The following is a 19,318-nucleotide window of genomic DNA, read 5'->3' on the forward strand; positions in this document are numbered from 1 at the left end:
AGAAATTGACCGATTGATCAAAGGTAAGATTGCACATGATTTGACTTTACACACACATGCCAACATTGTAAAGCCTATTTGGCTATTTTTCTGGCATTGTGCACATTGTTTCACACCTTGTAAAGCCTCTTGGCTATTCCTGGCATCATTTGCCACAAGCCTTGTAACATATTCGATTATATATTGTAGTTATATCTTCACTAATAGCTCAGATTGCACTTGATACGATCAATGTATTGCAACTAATTCAGACATTGATGTCATAGGCACTTTGAGTACATTTCTTACACTATGTCTACAACTAGAAACCTCAATTTGAAGGCATCCACTAAACTAGACAATTCCCATTACGGCACATGGAAATACCGAATGGAGACCATTCTTGTAATTCAAGACAAATGAGAGTTCTATGAGTCTACACTGAGACCACTGGATGATATACCCAGTAGTAGCTCCACTCCCATTGTTGCCACATCACCATCAGTTGGAATCTATAGTTGCACCACCAGTGACCACACCTGTAGTAGATCCTGCTATTGCATGAGCATAGTCAGAATGGGAAAGAAAGATAAATATGCATACCATTTGATTAAGAAGAATGTACAAGATGTCATGCTAGGACAACTCAACACAGTCAAGACATCAAAAGAAGCATGGGATATGTTTGCAACTCTTTACGAGTATAAGAACACTTCCATGATTCTCACATTGAGAAATTAGACAAATCAAAGCTTCTGCAATAGCAATGAAACTAGTCATGTTTACATACTCAGGATCAAGGATTATAACAATCAACTCGTAGCCACAAGAGAGACCATGAGTCCCATAGAAATGGTTCAAGTTATCCTCAATGGACTAGGAGAGGGATATGAGAATCTGGTCCAAAGTTATTCCATTCAACATAAAATTCCAACACTGGAAGAACTATAGTCAACGTTACTTGGTGAAGAACTCAGGTCACAAGCCATTCATGCATGCAAAGGTCATTCCAATGATCAATCATTCACGGCTTCAGATAGAAGTAGAGGCAAAGGAAGAGGCAAAGGTAGTGGTAGATTATTTTAGCAAAGTGGTCATCATCAACAAAAAATTCATAAGCAAAGTCAGCATCAGCATTAGCAACCAAGAGGAAATCATTCAAATAGAGGAAGATTCCATGGAAGGGGGAATGCATCCACCAATGTGTCAAACATTCAGTGCAATTATTGTCAGAAGTTTGGACACTATGAAAGAGATTGTTACAAGAAGTAGTATGAAATCCAAGGCGGTCAATCTAGCAGCAATGAAGGGAATTTCCATGGAAGAGGAAATCATCATGGCGGACATTCAAGTCATAGTCATTATGCTAATGAACCTGAGAATATGTTTCTTGCAAGCAAGGATATGCACACTGATATAGCGAATCTTGACATAGATTACAATTCAAAAGGGAAATGTAGTTATCAAGTTGATCAAGAAAACCAGGACCCATCATGCCTAAATGCAACAAGAAGCTAAGAATATGCATTAACTTAAAGAATGTGAATCCCACCATAATCAGGGATCACTATCCCCTACCCTTAATAGAAATAGTGTTGGAAAAGGTGACAGATTCCGAGATATACAGCTTCTTGGATGGCTTTAGTGGCTATAACCAAGTGCAAATTGCTCCTGCAGACCAATCAAAAACAACATTTGCTACAAAATGGGGTATATTTGCCTATAGAGTCATGCTATTTAACCTTTATAATGCCCCGGTCACATTCCAATGAGTCATGTTCACAGCTTTCAAGTCCTTTCTGAATAAGTTTCTGACAAAATATGAAGAGGGGAGAGGAGAAGAGTGGAGATGAGGAGAGAGGGCACAGCTAGAGAGCACACCACAAATGACTAACTGTACACTAGAATTAGTTGAAAAAATAGAATATATACAAACCCTTTTAGGGTTAGGGTTAGGGGATCTAACCCTTTCCTTTATAGCACTCTATAAGGTTAGTGCTATGCACATCATATGATCACGTGATGGTGCTATGCACACATGATCACATGATGTTGAGCGTGAACTCTCAACACCTTCCCTCAAGATCAACATCATGAAGTAGGCCTTCCCTCAAGATGATGATTCTAGGGAATCGAAGAAGGACTGAGCATTACATTCCATCACACCCCTTTAATGGGAATGTCCTTCCTCTGCATCAAACCAAGAGCTAGTCAGTGTTTCTCGAATAGCTCTTTACCGAGTGGTTTGGTAAAGATGTCTGCAACATTTTCTTTGCTATCACAATGCTGCAGTGTGATGTCACCAAGTAACACTCTTTCTCTGATGAAGTGCTCTCTGACATCAATGTGCTTTGTTCTGGAGTGATATACTGGATTTTTGGCTAATGCTTGAGCCGATTGATTATCACAGTATATTGTTGTTGGCTTTGACTCATCAAAGTAATCTATTTCTGACAATAGTCTTCTGAGCCATATAGCCTCACATGCACCTGTAGTGAGTGCTCTATATTCTGCTTCAGTTGAAGACAAAGAAACAGTTGGCTGTTTATTGGACAACCATGATATAGCACCTTGACCAAGGAAAAATGCATATCCCTGTGTCGATCTCCTGGTCTCATGATCTCCAGCATAGTCACTATCATAGTATCCATGCATCCATGGATGACTTCCTCTGTATTCTATCCCAAATTGTGTTGTACCTCTGATGTATCTCAAGACTCTTTTGGCTGCATTCCAGTGAGACTGTTTTGGATTTGCCATAAATTGTGCTAGTGAGCTTACTGCATAACAAATATCTGGCCGTGTGATTGTCAGATATATAAGAGATCCAATGAGTTGCCTGTAGTATCTGTCATTGACTGTAGGCTTTTCTAAATCTTTAGTAAGTTTCAAACTCTGTTCCATGGGAGTGGCTGCAATCTTGCAATCTGCCATATGAAACTTCTTCAGGAGATTGTCAACATATTTGAGCTGACTCATGAATGTGCTATCTGAATCTCTCCAGAACTCAATTCCAAGACAATAGTGCATAAGTCCAAGTTCTTTCATGTCAAACTCTGCAGATAAGTCTTGTTTTAATTTTTTGATGAAGCTATCCTTGCTTCCTGTCACAATCAGATCATCTACGTACAAAAGTGCAATAGTAATATCTTCCCCTTGAACTTTGTAGTAGAGAGTATGATCTGCATTGGACTTCATGTATCCCAGATCAGCAAAATACTTGTCAATTCTGCTGTACCAACTTCTGGGTGCTTGCTTTAAGCCGTAGAGACTTTTCCTGAGATGGCAAACCTTGTTCTCTTTTCCTGGTTCAACATAACCGGCTGGTTGTTGCATGTAGACTTCCTCGTCTAGATAACCATTGAGAAATGCGTTCTTGACATCGAGCTGATACACATTCCATTTGCTGAGTGTCGCTAGTGATATCAAGAACCGTATGGAATCCATCTTTGCGACTAGAGCATAAGTCTCATCATAATCTTGGCCATATTGTTGTGCAAATCCTTTTGCAACTAATCTGGCTTTGTATCTCTGAATACTGCCATCTGGATTATACTTCACTTTGTATACCCATTTGTTGGCTATGGCCTTCTTTCCTGGTGGAAGGTCGCATAATTCCCAAGTGTTATTTTTATACAAAGCATCCATTTCTTCATTCATAGCAGTTTGCCATTCTGGCTTATCTACTGCATCTTCGAAGTACACTGGCTCTTCTGTAGCCATGATGGTAGTCATAAGAGCATAGTTGGTGGTTTCCACCTGAATTGCTTTGCCTTTCTGAGCATATGTCAATCTGGCTGGTGGTCTGCTTTCCCTAGTAGACCGTCTGAGCTACTGTGGCGCTGATTGGGGTGTTGCTGGAAATTCTTGCTCTTCTTCATCAACCTGTTCTGTAGGTGACTGTGAAGTCGATGCTTCTATCTCCTGTGTAGGTGAGGTTTTCCATTCTGATTCCTCATCGAAGATTACATCTCTGGAGATAATGACTTTGCGGTTGATGGGATCATACAATTTGTATGCTTTGCTTTCTTCACTGTAGCCAACCATGATGCATTTGCGTGATTTCGCATCCAATTTCCTGCAATGATCATCATATATGTGGGCATATGCTATGCAACCAAATATGCGGAGATGCCCAATGCGTGGCTTGTGTCCAGTGAATGCTTCATAAGGAGTCATACCTTGTATCGGTTCGGTAGGAAGCCGATTAAGCAAGTAGTTAGCTGTAGCTATTGCTTCTACCCAATACTGATTCGGAAGATGCTTTTCACTAAGCATTGCTCTAGCACTGTCTGCTAAAGTCCCATTCTTCCTTTCAGCTCTTGCATTCTGGTGAGGAGTATCTGCACATGTGAATTGTCTTCGAATGCCGTGATTTTTGCAAAAGTTCATGAATGCTGAAGACATATATTCACCTCCTCTGTCTGATCTCATGACCTTGATCTTTCTGCCTGTTTGGTTTTCTACCATGGCTTTGAATTCTTGAAATCTGGCAAATACTTTAGATTTCTCTTTCAGAAAGTAGACCCAACAATATCTGCTGTAGTCGTCGATGAAGGTCAAGTAATAAAGTGAACCATTGATGCTGCGGGTCTGAGCATAACCCCATACATCTGTATGAATCAAATCAAGGATACCTCGTGCACGAGAGGTACTTCTGACAAAGTTGGTTCGCTTTTGTTTGTCGAAGCAGCATGCTTCACAAACTTTTCCAAGAAACTGTAGCTTCGGAATCCCAATTGCCATATTTTGATTCCTGATATCTAATAAGTACTTGAAGGTGACATGACCATATCTCTTGTGCCATTTTGCAGATAGTGGCATCTATTGCATTTGAGCTGACATGGCATGCTTATCTGGTATTGTAGCTAGCATCCTGTATAAGCGTCCTTCCTTGACACCTTTTGCTACTAGCTGACCTCTTTTGGATTTGTCTCTGATAGTGCATTCATCACCATCGAAGATGACTTTGTAGTTGTGTTCCGTCATTTGACCTACTGACAAAAGGTTCTTGCTGAGCTTCGGAACATAGAGCACATCTTTGACTAATCCTTTTGTACTAGTGAAATTGTTCATAGGGATAACACCTGTCCCTTGAACCGGATTCGGTGTATTGTCTGCTGTGTAGATGACATTCTTTTGACCTTCTAATGGCTTCATTTCTGTGAACCATTCCTGATGATTTGTCATATGAGATGATGCACCGCTGTCGATGTACCAAGGATCCTATTCCACTTGGTCGACTTGATAACTAAAATCCTCTTTAGGATTGAAATCAGTGTCTAGGTGCATTGTATCAGTCTGATGCAATTCCTCACTTGCAAGAAACATATTGCCATGTTCATTTGCAAAATGACTGTGACTAGAATGTCCACCACGATAATTTCCTCTTCCTCGGGAATTCCCTCAATTACTACTGGATTGACCGCCTTGGTCATACTGCTTCTTGCGGCAATCTCTTTCATAGTGTCCAAACTTGTGACAGTAGTTGCATTGAATGTTTGACACATTGGTGGATGCATTCCCTCGTCCTTGGAATCTTCCTCGGTTGGAATGATTTCCTCTTTGTTGATTCTGATGTTGCTGAGGATGATGCTGATGCTGATGTTGATTTTGACTTTGTTGATGATGACCACTTTTCTGATATGATCTACCTCTGTTTCTACCTTTGCCTCTACTTCTATTTGAAGTTGTGAATGCCTGATCATTAGAATGACCTTTACGTGCTTGAATGGCCTGAGTCCTGAGTTCTTCACCAAGTAGAACTGACTGAAGTTCTTCCAGTGTTGGAATTTGCCGTTGGATGGCAATACTCTAGACTAGATTCTCATATCCTTCTCCTAGTCCATTCAGGATTACTTGAACCATTTTTGCGGGATTCATAGTCTCTCTTGCTGCTGCAAGTTGATTGTTGTAGTCTTTGATGTAGAGTACATAAGCATGACTGGTTTCACTGCTATTGCGGTAACTCTGGTTGATCTGGTTTCTCAAGGTGAGAATCCTGGATGTGTTCTTGGACTCGTAGAGAGCTGCGAACATATCCCATGCTTCTTTTGATGTCTTGACTGTGTTGAGCTGTCCTAGCATGACATCTTGCACATTCTGCTTGATCAGGTGATAGGCATACTTGTCTTTCTTATCCCATTCTGCTTGAGCTCGGGCAATGGCAGGATTTGCTATTGGTGCGGAAACTGATGGTGTAGATGTAGATCCCGATGTAGATCCCGTTGCTGGTGCTGTGACAACAGATGGAGTAGAGCTACTGGTGGCTGGATCGGCCAATGGTCTAGGTGTAGATCCATCGACATACTCCCATTTGTCTTGAAGCACAAGAATGGTCTCCATTCGGTATTTCCATGTACCATAATTGGAGTTGTCTAACTTAGCAGATGCCTCCAGATTGAGGTTGCTAGTCGACATGGTGCAAACAATGTACTCAAAAGTGTCTTGAAAAAAACTCTGTATGAATCAACTGCAAATACACTGAAGATGCCAAGTGAAATCTCTGTACCGTCGGTGAAGATAACTACAGTAAATAAGATCTGACCTGTGTTACAAGGCTTGTGGCAATGATGCCGGGAATAGCCAAGAGGCTTTACAAGGCTGAAAAAATGATGTGCACGATGCCGTGAGATAGCCAAATAGGCTTTACAATGGTGGCATGTGTGTGTGAAATCAAGTGCTATCTGCCCACTAAATCAATCTGCAATGCCTCTGAACTCTGAAATCTGCTCACTGAACTGATGAACGTAAGGTTTCAGGTAATGTAATGATGTGAAATCGGATGTGAGCATATGGACTAACTCCGAGTAGGTACTAGTCGGGAATTTCGGGCATGGCTTAGATTGGCAACTTGGGGAATTCAAAGCGTCCCCTCTATGGCGATCTAGTCTACTCTGATCTAGATCTAAACCAACCGTCGATCAATGAAAGAGCAGCAAATAATTCCTTTTCCTTTGTTCTTTTTAAGTGCTGGGTCAGATGCGTTGATGTAGAGGCAAATGTGCGTGAAGGAAGTGGTTTTGTCGGCGAGGCTTAAATGTGAGTGTAACTTGCACCGAAATGTGCACATGATGTAATGAGCGGATAGAGCACAAAAAATCGAGCGACTTTCCTTTTTGGAGCACCCTCAAATTCTTCCTGGATCAAGAGATATGACTTGATCTAGGTGGAGGGGCAAAAGGAGTGCAAATGGTGCTCAATGATGATGTGTCACTGTGAGTCACATGCAGTGATGATGTGGCACTGTGCTTAGCAAGAGGTGTGCCAGTGAAGCTCTGTGCTGAGGTGGCAGGAGTGTGCACATGCAGTGTGTGCACAGTGTGCCTGGCAAGGGACTGTGCCTGCAGGGGTCAGTGCTGATTGGACTGCTGAGGTGGCAGTGCTGAGGTGGCACTGATGACGTGGCATGATGATGTGGCACAGATGACGTGGCACAGGTGATGTGGCACTGATGATGTGGCACTGATGACGTGACACAGGTGACGTGGCACTGATGACGTGGCACTGATGATGTGGCCTGATGATGTGGCTTGATGACATGGCCTGATGACATGGCCTGATGACATGGTAGGTGACGTGGCAGTCGGTGATGATGTGGTAGTGAGGATAGGCTGATGACATGGCAATGGTGATGTGGTAGAGGATAAGATAGCTACACGTGGCACATCCGGGTGCCTGATGATGTGGCAATTGGAGGTAAGGTTGCCACGTGGCAAAATGCTATCTGCCACGTGTCGAAATGCGAGGCACCGGAATCTACCCAAGATTCTGATAGAATCTTGGAGATTCCGTCGTCTTCTCCGCTGATTCCGTTGACAGTGTGGCTAGGCGTCGTCGGAGTCAATGGCCTTGGAGCTCTTTGCATGAAGAGCTGGCTGGCATCGGCAATGAAGCGGGCACTTCTATAGAGGAGCTTGCGACTATGGAGTAGACGGATATGGCAGCCGTGGAGCTATTGTTGAGCACCCATGGGCAACGCCTGCTGGGAACTCTACTGCTTCGAGCATGGCATCCAGCCCGATGGCCAGATGCCAAGCGATAAGACTGTGGACGGTGGCGACGACGCGTTCAACACCTTCTTCAGCGAGACCGGGGCTGGCAAGCATGTCCCACGAGCTATTTTCCTAGATCTCGAGCCCACTGTGATCGATGAGGTTCGCACTGGCATGTACAGGCAGCTCTTCCATCCTGAGCAGCTCATCAGCGGCAAGGAGGATGCTGCAAACAACTTCGCCCGAGGCCACTATACCATTGGAAAGGAGATTGTGGATCTCTGCCTTGACCGCATTAGGAAGCTAGCGGTCGGAGGCGGCACTGGCTCCAGCCTTGCCAGTCTTCTTCTGGAGCGGCTCTCCGTGGACTATGGCAAGAAGTCGAAGCTGGGCTTTACCGTGTATCCTTCGCCTCAGGAGCTTTCGGACTCCTATTACAAGCCACTCAAGAAGCAATCGTATATCCGCCTCATAGTCTTGGAGAGTCGCTAAGGGTCGTTTTCGGAGGCGGGCTATTGAAGCCGTTGAAGGAGCGTCGCTTGCTTCGTAGCCTTGCTTGCTTGGCTCTAAGCTAGCTCGTGAGGACTCGTTGAGAGGCGTATTGTTGCTGGCATTCGAAGTGTTGCTGGCTAGGAGCTCACGGGAGGTTGCATGGGTTGGAGCTCGTTGGAGTCGGCTCGTAGGAGGTAAAGAGCTATTCGCTGAACCTTCTTGCTGCACCTAGAGCCTCATGAGCTCGTAAGCTTTCGCACGGTTGTGCCTTGCGGAGTTGAGGAGCTCCACTGAATGGAGCTACTATAGCAGGAGATACTCTATGGCTGGTCGTTATGCAGCACTCAGAGGAGCCTGTTAGAGCTACGAAAGCTTGTATGCGTTGGAGCGTGGCCAAGGCTGCTAGAGCAGCTGATGCATCGCGTTGGAGGCAATAGGTGTGTAGACGGCTGGTAGATGAAGGCCTCACAGAACCTTCATTGCGACCTCACAGAACCTTCATGAAAAAAGATAAGCACCCTCTGTCAAAGAACCAAACCAATGGGTAGATGTAGAAGAGAACCGAACCTTTCACAAAGAACTCCTCAAATCAAAGATGCTTGTTGAGCCATTCATTGAACCCGCTTGCTGTAGAGTCTTGAAAAAAAAGGTCTCTCTATCCTTCTTGTGGTTTTCACAACCTCTCTTCCTCTTTGAATATCTCTCACAAGGGAATAGACTCCTCTTTTTCTCATAGAAAGAACAGAAATCTCTCTCACATGGACAGAAATTCTATCACTCAACGGAAGTGAAAGAATGAACACAAACTCTCAATCTCTCAATCTCTCTCACACTCTCAAGAAACTCAATGTCTCAGCGGAAGACAAGGGAGCTCTGATACCATGACAAAATATGAAGAGGGGAGAGGAGAAGAGTGGAGATGAGGAGAGAGGGCACAGCTAGAGAGCACACCACAAATGACTAACTGTACACTAGAATTAGTTGAAAAAATAGAATATATACAAACCCTTTTAGGGTTAGGGTTAGGGGATCTAACCCTTTCCTTTATAGCACTCTATAAGGTTAGTGCTATGCACATATGATCACGTGATGGTGCTATGCACACATGATCACATGATGTTGAGCGTGAACTCTCAACAGTTTCTACAAGTATTCTTGGATGATTTGTGCATCCACTCGAACCACTTCAAATGTCTTGAAGTAGTACTAATCAAATGCAGGGAGTATGGCATCTCCCTAAATCCAACAAAATGCCAGTTCATGGTCATCCACAGAGTTGTTTTGGGACACATCGTTTCTCAACATGGGATTGCAACAACTGACATGGACAAATCAAAATCATAATGGAATTGCCTCCTCCTACAAATTCCAAAGGCGTACAGGTCTTTATGGGACATGTCGGCTATTAAAGAAGATTTATCTTGCGGTATGCCATGATAGCCAGACCATTTTACAAATTATTAGTGGAATTCTTATGGACAGAAGAGAGCGACCAAGCCTTTGAGCTTTTAAAGTGGCACCTAATCACATCACCCATCCTTATATCTCACAATAGGGATATTGATTTTCATGTTCATACTGATGGATCCAAGTATGCAATTGGGAGTGTGCTTTGTCAACTTGGTGAACATAAGAAAGACTACCCATCCTATTTTTCCAGTCGTCGACAACTCAATGATGTGGAGATCAACTATATCATTACAGAAAGAGAAGCCCTAGCAATGGTGTATAGTGTTAAGAAATTTTGACACTATCTATTGGCAAATGATTTTGGCTTCTACACTGACCATCAAGCATTGCTTGTACAATAAGAAGAATAACCAGATGGCTCCTCTCGCTTTAAGAGTTCAACCTCAAAATAGTGGTCCGCAAAGGTGCCCAACACTACATTGCCGATCACATGTCTCGTGTCAAGTCGGGAGAAGAAGCCACTAGAGTAGAAGATGACTTGCCAGATGCCACACTATTTCAGATAGATGCTGTTCTAGATTGGTGTGTAGATATCATTGGGTACTCAATGGCAGGAAGACCACACCTTGAAATGAAAGCAATGCATACCAAAAGAATAATTTTAAAAGCTACACCCTATCAACTCATTGCAGGACAATTGTACAAGATGGGCAAGGACCAAGTTTTAAGAAGATGTGTAATGCTTCATGAGATCATGCCAATCTTGAGTGAAGTCCATGAAGGCATTGAAGAGGACACTTGCAAGGGGAGGCCACAACAAGAAAAGTCCTCCTCACAGGCTACTGGTGGCCAACACTTTGGGCAAATGCCTATGAATATGTCAAAGGTTGTGATGTATGCCAACGGACTACTAAAACACAACACAAAGTCTTCGATCCCCTAACAACGGTTGTTGCACAGAAACCATTTGCAAAATGGGTGATTGACTATGTGGGTCCCATCCATCCACGAGCAGTCAGAAGATGCTAGAAGCTTTACCAAATGGGCTGAAGCTAAAGCAGTCAAAAAGAAAGATTACTTTACCAAATGAGCTTTGACTATGTGGTCACTGATTACTTTACCAAATGGGCTGAAGCTAAAGTAGTCAGAAAAGGAAGATGCCAGAAGCACAACAAGATTATTATACGAGAATGTGTCACTTGGTTCAAATGCCCTACTAGAATTGTGTTAGATAGAGGCACGCATTTTGTCAATGAGATAATCCAAGAACTCTTGTTTGGATTTATGGTAATCCATAGAAAAAGCATACCCTACTACCCCCAAGGGAATGGACAGGCCGAATTCACCAACAAAATATTATGCATTATCCTCACCAAGGTAGTAGAACCACAACATTCTGATTGGGCAGAGAAACTAAATGCAGCCTTATGGGCATATTGAACCACACTCAAGGTCAGTACAGGGGATACACCTTCTCAATTGGTGTACGACCTTGAAGCTGTGGTCCCATTAGAGTTTGTAATATGCATAGCAGTACTGGAACACATGGGATATCATGCATCCTTGAAAGAAAGACTCTATCAATTGGAGAAGCATACAGAGGCCATATGAGTCTCCTACCATGCCATGACAATGGAAAAATGTAGAAAAAAGGCATGGTTTGATAGGAATCTTAAAGCCAAAGACATCAAGGAAGGTGACATAGTCTTATAATACAACACCAAAGTACACAAGGAAAAACTTAAGTATCTAGGTCAAGGACCCTACTGAGTAAGAAAAATAAATCCTATTGGAGCTATGCTGCTAGAAACATTGGATGGAGTCCAATTCAACACAACCATAACCAGGAGCCGATTGAAGCAATACTACATCAACACATAAGCCATCCCTGACAATAATGAAGTTTTGGAAACCCCAAGTCTTCAATAGTTAGCACTAGATTGTTACACGCACACTCACTAGCATATGCATGTTTTTCACATATAGGAAGACCAAGCAATTTCCACTTAGGGATGATTGAGTCTTAGTTGCCCTATGAAATCCCACAAATAAGCATATAGCTAGTCCCTACCTAATCACGTTCACTCATAATTTTACATGAAATCCCACAAATAAGCATATAGTTAGTCCCTACATAATCGACAGATCATGTGCACTCACACAATTTTGAATAGGCACATAATAGTTTGCATCACTAATAGTATCCCTCACTTTCATTCCATACTTTCATTCCATACTCTCAAAGCATGCAATAAATTCACAAGAAGGACAAGAAGCTATGCCAAAGCTCAAGATGAATTGGCAAAAGAGTCTGTAGCCTCAGCAATGAGACACATCACATCCATCTCCTAAATGCACAAATATCATACTTGCATATAGACTGATCTACAAGCTTAATGATCTGGGTGCAATCATATCCAACATGTATGCAAGATAGTAAGAAATGCCGGGCTTAGCAACGAGACCCTTGCCAAACCTCTTCCCAACAAGATTCGATGATAGAGTTTGTAGCCTTAGTAAAACGAGATCCCCTCCAAACTTCACAGCCATCTACCTCTCCTCAAGAGGAGATATGTGTAAAGAATAAGGGAGAGAGATAGGAGACTCAAGTTCAGCTTTCTTCACAGCACACAAAAGAGAGAGGACACAAGGTTGGAGGGTGAATCCTTTCTTCACTTTTGCACACAACAATAATACAATAGAAGAGGGAAATACCCTATATGTCAAAACCTAGAATACGTGGTTCATATGTGAACCCAAACCAAAAACATACGTGGTAGTCTAACTACACCACAAGTACAACTAACATAGGCGGTGACATAAATGATAGTCATCCAGGAGATATATCGGGGGTAGAGCTTGATATCTCAACACTCCCCCTCAAGCTCAAATCCATCTCACATACACCAAGCAAGCTCCTAAATCTGCGAAGCTTCTCGGTACCCAATGCCTTCGTAAAAATATCAGCCACCTACTCCTCAGTGCTGACATAGACAAGATCAATCTCACCAGCTAGAACCTTCTCTCTCACAAAGTGATAATGCACCTCAATGTGCTTCGTTCTAGCATGATAAACTGGGTTATTAGCAAGCATGATGCTGCTAATGTTGTCACAATGAATGACAACTGCTGCATGAACTGACTGTCCCATATCTGCAAGTAGCTTCCGTAACCAAGCTACCTCACATGCAGCCATTGCTGCACCCCTGTACTCAGCCTCTGTGCTCGACAAGGCAACTGTTGGCTACTTCTTGCTGCTCCAACTGATGGCACCACTCCCAAGGGAAAACATAAAACCACTAGTAGATCTCCTGTCTGAGACACTACTAGCCCAGTCAGCATCTGTGTATCCATGTACCTGTAATGCACACCCAGCTTCATAAAATAGTCCATAATGCAATGTGGACTTCACATACCGCAGTATGCGCCTAGCCGCATCCAAATGTGGCTTCCTCGGTGCCTGCATAAACTGACTTACCAGCCCCACAGCATAGCTCAAATCTGGTCTGGTTATAGTCATGTAAATCAAGCTACCTACTATGCGCCTGTACATAGTAATATCTTCAAGAAGCTCACCTGTCTCTGCATTGAGCTTCACATTCTGCTCCAATGGAACAGAAATAGGCTTACAGCCTGTCATCCCATATTTGGACAGCATGTCCAAACCGTATTGCCTTTGCAATAGCCATATCCCACTCGGGGATCTAATAACCTCAATGCCCAAGAAGTAACGCAGCTCTCCCAAATCCTTCATCTCAAATTTCTGCTTCAACAGCAGCTTCACTTCATTAATGTCTGCATCACTATCACCTGTAATAATCAAGTCATCAACATAGATGACTACAAGCACAATCCCTCTGTTTGTCCTTTTCACATAAAGTGAAAAATCTGAATTGGAAATCTGAAATCCAATAGTGACAAGATATTGCCCTATCTTGTCTGACCATGCCCTCGGCGCCTGTTTTAAGCCATACAAGGCTTTGCGCAACCTGCATACAAAATCGGGATGTGAATTATCCTCATAACCTTTCGGCTGCATCATATAAACCTCTTCCTGCAAATCACCATGCAAGAAGGCATTTTTCATATCCATCTGATGCAAAGACCATCCCTTTGCAGCAACCATAGCAATTACTGCTCTCACGGTTGCCATCCTTGCAACTGGGCTGAAAGTTTCCTCATAGTCAATTCCATATGTCTGCGCAAAACCTTTGGCAACCAATCTTGCCTTGTACCTGCTAACAGACCCATCAGCATTGTGCTTTACTTTGTAAACCCACTTGCAGCCAATAGCCTTCTTATCATGAGGCAAAGGCATCAAATCCCAAGTGTGGTTTGCATCCAAGGCAGCCATCTCTTCATCCATAGCTGCTTCCCAATTTTTATGCCCTGCTGCATCCTCAAAACATGTGGGCTCTGGCTCCTCTAGAACCTTGACCATATAAGCATAGTGATGTGCTGTACACCCATCATATCTCAGCCTGTCAACTGGATACTTAATACGAGTGGACCTCCGTACAACTGGATCAGTTGCAGGAGTCTTTAAATCATGCCTGCTTTTCCTTACACCAGGTGTAACAACAGAAGGAATCCCAAGTTCCTCATCAAGGCTCATTTCAGAGCTGCTTGACTCTCCATCAACATGAGAGCTACCAGCAGACACATCAAACACTGGAGCATGGTCTACTTTTTCTTTTCCCTTATGTGATACCTGCACAACACTATCAGGGCTGCCATGTGACGATTCACTAGATCTCAATCTCCCTGTCCATGCATTAGATCCACTAGTAGAGGACTCTCTGGGTCCACTCAAGGCTTGAGATTGCTGCTCTGCATTTATTGCAGCATTCCCATTTCCTACATCTGCATCTCCTACCATAACAGTTGGTGCATACTAGCTGCTCATTTCATCAAAAACAACATCTCTGCTCACTTGCATTTTGCGGGTGGAAGGGTTATAACAGCGATACCCTTTTTGGTGCAGAGCATATCCAATAAAGATGCATTTTTCTGCCTTTGGATCCAGCTTTGTTCTCTTCTCATCGGGAACATGAACATAAGCTATGCAACCAAATACCTTCAAGTGAGAAATATCTGGTTTTTGGCCTGTATACATTTCTTCAGGCGTCATGCCATGGACAGTTGCAGTGGGGGTTCTGTTCATAATATAAACAGCAGTTGCTACTGCTTCAGCCCAAAAATAATCAGGCATGTTTTTCTCATTTAGGATCGCCCGTCCTACTTCTGCAATATGCCTGTTCTTCCTTTCTGCAACCCCATTCTGCTGAGGGGTAGACCTGCATGAGTACTTCCTTTGAATTCCCTGTTCTTTCAGATATTCACAAAATTCTTCTGAAAAGTACTCTCCCCCTCCATCAGATCTTAGCACTTTAATATGCACACCTTTCTCTTTTTCAACCATGGCCTTAAAAGCCTTGAAATGGCTGAACACTTCACTTTTGTGCTTCATAAAATAAATCCACACCTTCCTAGTGTAGTCATCAATAAACGTCACATAATAATGGCATCCACCAATAGAAGCAGCTTTGGTTGTCCAAACATCTGAATGGATCACTTCCAAAGGTCTTCTGCTCACCTTAGCATTTTTGGGAAATGCATGTCTGGCCTGCTTACCCATTTGGCATGCTTCACATACCTTTTGCATTCCCTCAACTCTGAATTTAGGCAAACCTGCAACAATGTTTTTCGTTTGCATAGATTTCAGCCTTTGTATATTCACGTGCCCAATGCGCTTGTGCCATATCTCAATATCTGCAATGACACCTCTCCCATGCGCAAACATAGCAGCTTTCACCTCAGGCATATCAACATCCAAGGTGAACATTCTGCCATTTTTGTTGCCTTTCGCAACCAAGCGGCACTTATTTTTCAAGTCCTCAACAAAGCATCCATCAGGATTAAATCTAACCTGCAGACCTTGCTCAACCATCTGGCCAACTGAAACCAGGTTCTTAGTGATTTTTGGAACATGAAGTACATCTGCCAAGTACTTCGTTTTGCCATCCTGCATAGCCAATGGCACTTTACCAACCTGCGTAATTGGGTGCGCAGTATCATCACCTGTTTCAACATAACCTGGCTTATCCAAATTTCTAACATCATGAAACCACTCACCATGACTGGTCATGTGGTTAGAGGCACCTGAATCAACATACCAAACATCATTGCAAGCTGCAGCATCTCCTGACATGGAGTTAACCATATGCTGCATCACAAAAAGGTGCTCATTTCTGTCGTCACCATGCCCACTTGATGATGCATAGTTGCTTTGCTGCAACTTCCCACTTTTGATGTCATTCTGCTTTTTATAGCATGTATTCTCCTTGTGTCCAGGCTTTCCACAATAATAGCATTCTGTGCTGCTATTTACTTGCTGGTTCCTTTGCCATGAACCACGGCCTCTTTGGCTCCCCCTGCCTCTAGAACTACCACATCCTCGTCCATAGGACTGGTTTTCCTATTGTTGCTGTTGGTTCTGATTTCCTGCACGGCCACCAAAACGGCCTCTTCCTCTACCCCTGCCTCTACCTGTATTCGAGTAGAAAGCAGTCTCTTGAGAAGTTGAGGTGGCTGAACCACCATTCCTTTGCTCTTCACTCAGCAAGAGAGCAATAAGTTCCTGAAAATCAGGAAATGTTTCACGGACTCCAATGGATGTCCGAAACTGTGCATAATCTTTCCCAAGACCATTCAAGGTCACAGACACTAAGTCCTCATCATCAACAGGTGCTCCAATGGAGGCAAGAGAATCTGCAAGGCCTTTCACCTTCAAGGAATACTCATTTATATTCATATTTTTCCTTTGCACATTGTGCAACTCCTGCTTTAGCTGCATCTTTCGTGCTTTGGTATTTGTGCTATACAGCTTCACCAATGTATCCCATGCCTCCTTAGGTGTCTCTACATCCTGTATATGCACAATCATAGAATCTGAAATGCTAACAGACAGCCAATACAAGCATTTTCTGGCTTTTTCATGCCATTCTTTAAAGGCCTTCAATTCAGCAGGAGTGGGAGCAGTACCCAAAACTGGTTCTGCAGTTTCACCACTGATGTAATCCCAAACTCCCTTTCCCATAAGGAAGTTTGTCATCCTGAACTTCCATGCTTGGAAGTTGTTCTTGTCAAGCTTCTCACTGACAATGGTAGACAGATTCTCAGACATTTTACAAATCACGAATTGTAACAGCAACCTGTAAACACAGCAAATGCCTCACAAGGGCAGATAGCAAAACTTCTGCAAAAAGCCTCACAGGGGCAGATCTGCAACACTGACGAAAGTGGTATTTCACCACACAGTCACTTCCTAGTGACGATTTTGCATCAACAGGCAACAGGCATGAGTCTACAACTCCCAATATCTCTGCACACAGGCATACGATGCAATTTCTGCGGCACCTTTTCACCGACTAGCCGCGCCAGTGGTCGCACAGCGAAAAACAGGGCCTTTTTCTGAGTGCCTGCGAAGAACTTCCGCCTTCAAAACGGGCCTCGAAACGGCCCCGAAACTGCGCTCTCGCCACACCGCGAAGGGCCTCTCAATCTGAAACAGTGCACTCCTGCACTTCTGGCTGTGCTACCTGCAGAGATTTGCTCCCAAACTCGAAATAGGAAAGCAACACTGGTCCTCTTACCAGGACACCACAAACTTGGCTTGCTTTCTTGAGCTCCTTATCACGAACAAGGCTCTGATACCATGTAAAGAATAAGGGAGAGAGATAGGAGACTCAAGTTCAGCTTTCTTCACAACACACAAAAGAGAGAGGACACAAAGTTGGAGGGTGAAGCCTTTCTTCACTTTTGCACACAACCACAATACAATTGAAGAGGGAAATACCCTATATGTCAAAACCTAGAATACGTGGTCCATATGTGAACCCAAACCAAAAACATACGTGGTAGTCTAACTACACCACGAGTACATCTAACATAAGCGGTGACATAAATGATAGTCACCCAGGAGATATATCGGGGGTAGAGCTTGATATCTCAACAGAGTGGTTGAGGTAGAGGAAGCTCTCCACATGGAGGAACTGGAGTGAGCAGAAAGGGCAAGGCTTCAAAGCAGATTGCTTTGGTTGTCTTTGGGGGATTGCCCCTAAAAACTCTTCTATCAAGAGGTGAAGTCCGAACAATTGACAAGGTAGAGGATTGCCAAGTGATGGAGTCAATTAACAAGGCAGAGGATTGTCAAGGCAATTTGGTGAGTGAATTTTGGCATGTGGCAGATGTCTTCAAGTGGGAACTCTCTATTATTGTAGGGGATCTAGGGGAGGTGTCTGCTAAATGGTCCCAATGTGTCGAGGAGCTACAGTCGGGAATTGTGCCTAGAGTGTCTCCTAGTCAACTGGTGGGACTAGCTTGTGAGTTCTTAGCGAAGGAAAGTCATGGAAAATTTCCCATGCCTTAGCCACTTCTAGTGTCAGACACTACATATTACAAGTCCCTTATTGTGTTTTGCTAGTGGAAGCTTCACTAGTTTCCATTGCCTACACCAGTGAACTTGGCTAAGGCTGCTAGTTTCCCTTTAATTCCTGGGCTAGTTTGGATGCCAGTCATTTTTTGAGGCTTCCTTTGAACACAACGTGCAATGCCATCGTGCACCAACTTTCCTCCTTTTTGCTCCATGGCCACCTAGGGTTTGCCCAACACTCTCATTTGAAAGAGGAAAATAGAAATGGAGACTTGAAAGAGGGAGGATTTGAAAGAGGGGGATTTGAAACAGGGAAATGGAGAGGGAAATAGAAATAGAAACTTTGAATTGAGGAGGAAAGGAGTAGAGGGGATTTAGGAATTTGAGAGGGGAAAAGAGAGAGGGGAAAGGGAAGGGAGAGGCAGTTATACGGGAAACCTGGAGGCAAAGCAAAGTTGTGAGTGGGAAAGAAAAACCGAGAGAGGAAAATCTAGAAACCAAAGGGAGAGGAATCTTGTGTTAGAAAGTAATGTATTTTGTGTACATGGATAATATAAATCCATACTAGAGATTCAAGACTTATTGGATTGTGGAATGTGGTGCACTAAGAAATTACAAGATCATCGAGTGGGGTCATCCTAAAATGACTCCACAAAACTCTCCATTCTACAAAAACGAAGTCTAAACCCTATGGTGATAAAGCTAATCCAAGGAAGGCCATGCTAATTTAAGAAAAATTAAGCTTCAGGAAAATCAAGAGCTTTTACGAAAATTGAGTTAGTTTATGCATGGCTTCTAAAAATTTGGTCCAAATGCTAAAAATAGCAAGAAAAAACTTATAAAATCATCAACAGGTGCAAGAGAGAGGACACAAGGTTGGAGGGTGAAGCCTTTCTTCACTTTTGCACACAACAATAATACAATAGAAGAGGGAAATACCCTATATGTCAAAACCTAGAATACGTGGTTCATATGTGAACCCAAACCAAAAACATACGTGGTAGTCTAA

General features: G+C 43.2%; 1 pseudogene; it reads left to right on the forward strand.

Annotated features, from left to right (window-relative positions):
- Nucleotides 1-7,949: 7,949 nt before the first annotated feature.
- On the forward strand, nt 7,950-8,465 carry LOC147889505 (tubulin alpha-2 chain pseudogene; annotated as a pseudogene).
- Nucleotides 8,466-19,318: the final 10,853 nt, after the last annotated feature.

This window comes from Dipteris shenzhenensis, chromosome 20 (genome assembly GCF_047967505.1).
Source record: "Dipteris shenzhenensis isolate YYH24624 ecotype China chromosome 20, Dip_SZ_1.0, whole genome shotgun sequence".
NCBI classification, from domain to species: Eukaryota; Viridiplantae; Streptophyta; class Polypodiopsida; order Gleicheniales; family Dipteridaceae; genus Dipteris; species Dipteris shenzhenensis.